This window comes from Pecten maximus, chromosome 4 (assembly GCF_902652985.1).
Source record: "Pecten maximus chromosome 4, xPecMax1.1, whole genome shotgun sequence".
Classification (NCBI taxonomy): Eukaryota; Metazoa; Mollusca; class Bivalvia; order Pectinida; family Pectinidae; genus Pecten; species Pecten maximus.
The window spans coordinates 41680362-41686856 of NC_047018.1; the positions used below are offsets into that span (position 1 = coordinate 41680362).

General features: G+C 34.9%; 1 non-coding gene across 1 annotated transcript; it reads left to right on the top strand.

Annotated features, from left to right (window-relative positions):
* Positions 1-1159: 1159 nt before the first annotated feature.
* On the top strand, positions 1160-1267 carry LOC117326635. The gene has a single exon (XR_004532485.1). It is a non-coding gene; the product is annotated as a U6 spliceosomal RNA (small nuclear RNA).
* The last annotated feature ends 5228 nt before the right edge of the window (positions 1268-6495 follow it).

The window sequence follows — 6495 nt, forward strand, 5'->3', positions numbered from 1 at the left end:
ATAATACCAAGTATCTATTACTTACATAACTTTATACTTTATATTTAGCAACTATCTACTGCTTAATGCATAATTAAGGATGCTATTCACTAAATGTCTGTTTTTGTATCATCCATTGGTATGTTTTGTTTTAATATGTTTATGGGAAAGATAGAACAAAAACTGCTTAAGCGATATTGTTTCCTTCTGTTATCAAGATGTAATAATGTACTGCGGTTACAGATATCAATGCGCCGTGGACGACTTGGTTAGGGTAAATCTATAGCTCGGCCGGCCATACATCACTGTAGTATTGACGGATTAATTCTAATTTCCTTTGTTTAATACATAACATGGACATAACCAACCAGGAGACCATAAAACCCTCCCCCGAGACTTTACAGGGGCTCAATAGGGGAAATAGACTAATTTTCACATATATACATAACTCATATTGACCGCAATTCTGATAATTCATTGTAAGTAATTAATATGTAATATTATCAGATTAAATCATAAGGTATAATATGCAAATCATAAATGTTATTTCGTAATTTTTATTAATTATTAGTTTGTAATTATGGATATATATTGTTTTATAAGTCCCTTCCGTGTTCCCCAAATAAACATGAATGTTGGTTCTCTGATAATCCAGACACAACAAGAGATAAAACAATGACTATTATCCTACATGTATTTTGTATACGACTGAGGGATTATGTTCGATTTCAGTGTTTGAAGTCCGAACGAATTGTGAGTGATTAATCCGTCAGTTACCCCGATAACGTCACCCAGGAGTAACATTACAGAGCTCGTGTTTACGTAACATACGAAAATTGATTCAACTTATTGGAAACAATATTTTTATTCAATTAACTCACGAAAAAAGACAAATATAGAAAGATTATAAAATTGTGATAGTTCTAATAAATCTCTTGACATGTATTATGTTTGACGGGTACATAGACGGACTGTGTGCTATATTTATGTGCGTGGAAGGGAAAATACACTAACAAAAAATTGTTGTGGCATCGACAGAGCATTGTACATGTACATTGTATATTACCTTGTAACGCAAACTTGTTTCTTTATCTGTACTACTTCTAGCTTCTTCTGTTGTGATGTCCAATTTCAGTAGTCTGTAAAATGGAGAATTAAGACATTAATATATTAAATTTGTATTTGTATCGGCAGTAAATATATATGAAAAATTGGAACGATACAGAGAAGATAAGCATGGCCGCTGCGCAAGGATGACACGCAAATTCGTGTAGCGTTCCATGTATATATATATAAAGTTATATTTGTATACTGCACAATGTTGTATTATCAAACAGACACCAAAATTGCTGAATGTACATCTCCGTTATATGGAATACAAAACATTTAACCGAAACTGATAAGCATAATAATAATTTAGCGCGATATTTTCAGTACAAAAACCGCTGAAGTAGGATAAGAACTAAATTGCATATTTTCACGTTTATTGTTTATCGTGTTTGCACCTTTTTAGCGAAGGTGAGATTCAAAAAATGTTATTTGTTTTATATGTTCACCAGTAAAAACAACACTATATATTGACCTTATCCAAATTAACAGGATATTTATCAAATGTTTTATTATTCAGCACCTGTACTAGGCAAAATACAAAATGAGCCACTGCTATTCTTCAGTTCTATAGATCTCAAATCGATGTAAACGTGTGGTTCAAAAAATATCACAATAATTTTTAAACTGTATCTCGAAGCCTGGATGCAAAAATAACGCAATTATTGTTGTGTCGCCTACGACGGATTTTGGAAAGGCGGCACATAGACGTTGCTCTTCCGACGGCGGCGGCGTCAACAATATTAAGGTTTTGCGTTTAGCTGTTTCTGACAAAGGTAGACCAATAAAACCTCAATCATAGATGAAGCATATGTAGAAGAGCCTACTTCACAAAAAGTATCTCATGGATTACAGCATTTTAGGGTAAAAATCTCAAATTTCTGGGAAATTATCAACGTTAAGGTTCGTGTTTAGCTCTTGCATATTAGTCTGTTTCTGACAGACTATAAAAGTTAGAGTAACCATACCAAAATGTACTTGGGTTTCAGTTGTATCATGGGATAAAAACCTCATATTTCTGAAAAGTCAAAAAGGAAATCAAAATTATCGTTTTGAGCTTAAGTCTCTGACAAAGTATATGAGCTATACCAACCAAACCTCATTTCACTAGTCTCTTCAAAAAGTCCTTGAATACCTATATAAAATGCCTTATGATATTGACAAATTGGGACGGGCGACACATATATTTACGCGTAAATCTTGTTTATTTCGACTACTCATATTTCTGAAAAGTCAAAAAGGAAATCAAAATTATAGTTTTGAGCTTAAGTCTCTGACAAAGTACATGAGCTATACCAACCAAACCTCATTTCACTAGTCTCTTCAAAAAGTCCTTGAATACCTATATAAAATGCCTTATGATATTGACAAATTGGGACGGGCGACACATATATTTACGCGTACATCTTGTTTATTTCGACAACAATTCAAAAACGACTTCTGAAGAATTCTTAATTAAGTTCCCGTTATATTTGTACAGATAACAGGAAACTTTCAATATCACTTATAAGTAGATTGAGGATATAATATCTTAAATAATCAAGATATTATGATATTATTTAGAGTGACGACCGGATGTATCATGTAGAACTTGAAATCATCGACTCTACAGACTTTTCAGCATCAAGCTGGTCTCCTCATACTCTACATGCAACCTATAGCAGGAATTGTATATAACTAAACAGTAGGATAAGCGTGAAGTGAAATTGTTAATTTCCTCTTTCTAGATAGTAACATCCCTGCGCCCCTTTCCTACAGTTTTTGCATGTACTAGCTGCTTTGATATTCAGAGTCTTTTTCCATTTATCAAGATTTCTTTGAGTGCTAACGGAAAAATTAATAACACAAGGTTTCGCGAGAAGCAAGTTAATGAAGACCATGGACGCTTCAAAGCATTTTGTTTTTCATTGCGATATCAAGTCAGAATTGATCGATGCTTGCTGATACGCAGATTGGGTCTGTTGTTGCCACCGTAACTTTCATTTTGAAGATGTCAATTAATCCGGAATTCCGGAATTGAACCTAGATTCGAATAACGGATGTCGTCGATGAAGAAGACGCTTACTCTTCCTGAGCACCTGGTCTTATTCTCCCTGTAGTTTTTTCAATGGTCTCCATGGAAACATATATTTTGCTCGTATTATGCCCTTGTTTCATCGATTTTTTAGTTAGAATTACGATTACGTTATTATGGCGGTTATCTCTGTTTTTGTTGTTGTTTTTTATGTTTTTGTTTTTTGTTGTTGTTTTGTGTTGTTGTTTTTTGTTGTTGTTTGTTGCTGTTTTATTTTTATCAATTTGTTTTTTTAAAAAGTTTGATTAATTATAAGCGTTTTAACCAGCCTTCCGTTTTATGATGGCAGTTCGATGAGAAACACAGCATGATCCGGTTATCGGAATCGAACGATATTTAATAAAAGGTGATTGCACTAAGTCTACCGGCCAACTAAGGGCTTATGTATAGGGACCAATCTTTAAAACCAGTAAGGATTGTTTTTCTTTCAGAGAAAGCAGTCAAGATAGAATATGACACTTAGATATAATAATTTTACTGCTTTAGGAAACGGCAATTTAAGAGACATAACTAGTACAAACAGTGTTTAAAATAATGTGATTAAGCGTCTATGCAAAACTCACTTAACCATGATCCAACTCGTTTATGTAGATAGGTATCTGTGAGCCTACCCACAGAACAGTAGAACTGTAGCACAGGCTTTGATCGTATTGTACATGATCTACATCTGCAAGCCATGCAGTAGTTCGATATGTGCTTCAGAAGTGGATGATTGGTTTTTAAACAAATAAAAAATTCTAAATATACATATTTTATTTGATTAGAAGTGAAGTTGCCTACTTTGATGGTTTTCTAGAATACTCTGCAGTCCCCGATCAATATGTTTAAAGAGTAATATTCTTCGTGACCTATTTCAAGGACACTGCCAAGTATATTATAGTCAGTTGGAAAAGCCACAGTTAAAGGGCAAGGTAAACACTGAATAAGTTTATTTAGGTAGAGCAAAACAGCAGCTGCTGCGTCAACAACAACAACAACAACAACAACAACAACAACAACAACAAACTAAAATACAATGTCAGTTTGGTTATCCTTTCTAACCAATAGGATCTTTTGATAACAGTTTGATCAAAGATAAAAACGAAATCCCTTTCAAATTTCCATTAACACAATAATTAAAAAAAAAACCGTGCATATACACACTAAAACGCAAAATGAACTGAAGATGTGTGTACATTAGCTTTGTTGAACAGAACAGCATGAAGATAAGTTCATTCAAACGGTCTAAAGAACAGTACATCGGACATGATAATGCAAACGTCCACGTAGATCACGAGCTTCGTCATAGCAATTACTGATGTACCTATAGCTACCTTACGACAGTGTGTGTACTCCTGTGAGTACGTATTGGGTGTAATGGTACACATTTAGTTGTTCTCGCCAGCCAAAAGTTAGCCTGCAATAGACAACCTGCTAAAAGTACAGATTTGATCATTTCTAATAAAGAAGCGAACACGAGATATCTCCACGATTAGTGTAATGATACCTTGTAATGAAACGAAATTATATTTTAGTGGAATGACCTGGGATTTTCCTCGGATGAGAACATTTTACGAGGAGAATGACTTCATTGCAGTTGTTTATCAGAAGTAATTCAACAATTTTCGTCTAATTGGTGCACTTTACATGTGAGATATATGATGTTAATTTTCTTCATACCTCATTTATCTTACATTAGTATTGATTGCAATTTCATCGACACAAGACAAATGAATGTAAAGTGGAAGGAATTATCTTTTAACGACTATAGTCCACTCATTGTTCAGCTTTTACATGATTCGAAGTTTTCCTCTAGTGTGTTGAATTACAAGAAATTCACCGGGCGTACACATCATAAAAATAATTCAACTAGATGACTTAACCAAGTGTTGCATAACATTGTCTGGTTTTATTGTACCAAATAACATCCTTTTCCTCTTGTTGGTCAAAAAAGGAAACGTTCTACACCGGCTCTAATAAAACTAATAACCAAGAAACACGATAAAACATTTCTCAAAACTTGATTGCTTTTAGAATTATTGTTCGGTCAAAATCTCGGTTTTATGCCTGGTATTACATTAATACATGCAGCGTGATTTAGATGGAGAAATGACGTGTGATAGTGTTTAATTATAATTATAATTAGCGGGAACTCTAGCGCACGGCGCACCGCCTACGTGGAGAGAGCACCCTTAAACATGGCGTGTCTCGTAGAGGAAATCTAGCACCAGTGCTGGTTTGATTGTATTCTGTCAAGAAAATGAAAAACTACCCCCATACACGGAATGGTGAGCTTTCTTTTGGTAGGGATAATTCACGCCTCGTGCCGCTGGGAAAACCATCATTATTTCTTGTTAAATAAGTGATTTGATTTATTTCTTTGCGTCATGGGCGATCCAGGCCACCAAAAAAGACTTACTCCTTTTGCTGAAAAAGCCGCTCGCGGAACAGCTTGATACAAAATGGCGGCAGGCGTGCGATCGAATTCGCTGTTTGTTTGCGTTGAGTAAATGATCTGATTAATGCTATCTGCACTCGAAGCTATCACACAGGCTTGTGTTAAAGTCAATACACAAGTACTTACTGACAATAGTTTTAGGAAATCAAAGGAAGTTGATTTAATGATTTCGTATTGGGTTTGACCTAAGAACTGGCATGTAAGACTGCACTGGGAAGATAGCGTACCCCATGCAAGGTTTTTATCAATTCTGTTAGCCTCTGTAACAAACTAACTTTACTATTTCTAATTGAATGTCAAGAGAAACAGAAATTGGTTTGTGGATGTTTTAACTAAGTCTATATTGTCCACATTACATCGTTTTATCACACACTAGGGGAGATAAATGGAAGAAAGTACGCAAACACGAATGTGCAGCAAATACTGTATACCTTTACATTTTCGTTGTGTATAACATTAACTCATTAAACAATTAAAAGTCTAGTATTCAGCTGAATTTCTTTGACTTATTTACATAAATCTGTATGATGAATTAAGCTGAAATACTAGACTTTTAATTGTTTGATGTGGGGCATCATCCACGAGAGTTTCGATCATAAAACTACTTATATACACATTTTAAGAATGAAAGAATGTGTCCGTGATTGTTTCATGTTCTCGTACAGTATATCTTTTAGAAATGGAAGGACAGATAGAGAGGAAGAGAGGAAAACACGAGGACAGAGAGACATACACACAGACACAGACAGAGAGACAGAGAGAGACACAGACAGACACACCATGACAAACAGACACACAAACAGAGAGACACAGAGAGAGAGAGAGAGAGAGAGAGAGAGAGAGAGAGAGAGAGAGAGAGAGAGAGAGAGAGAGAGATACACAGACAGACACACAGACA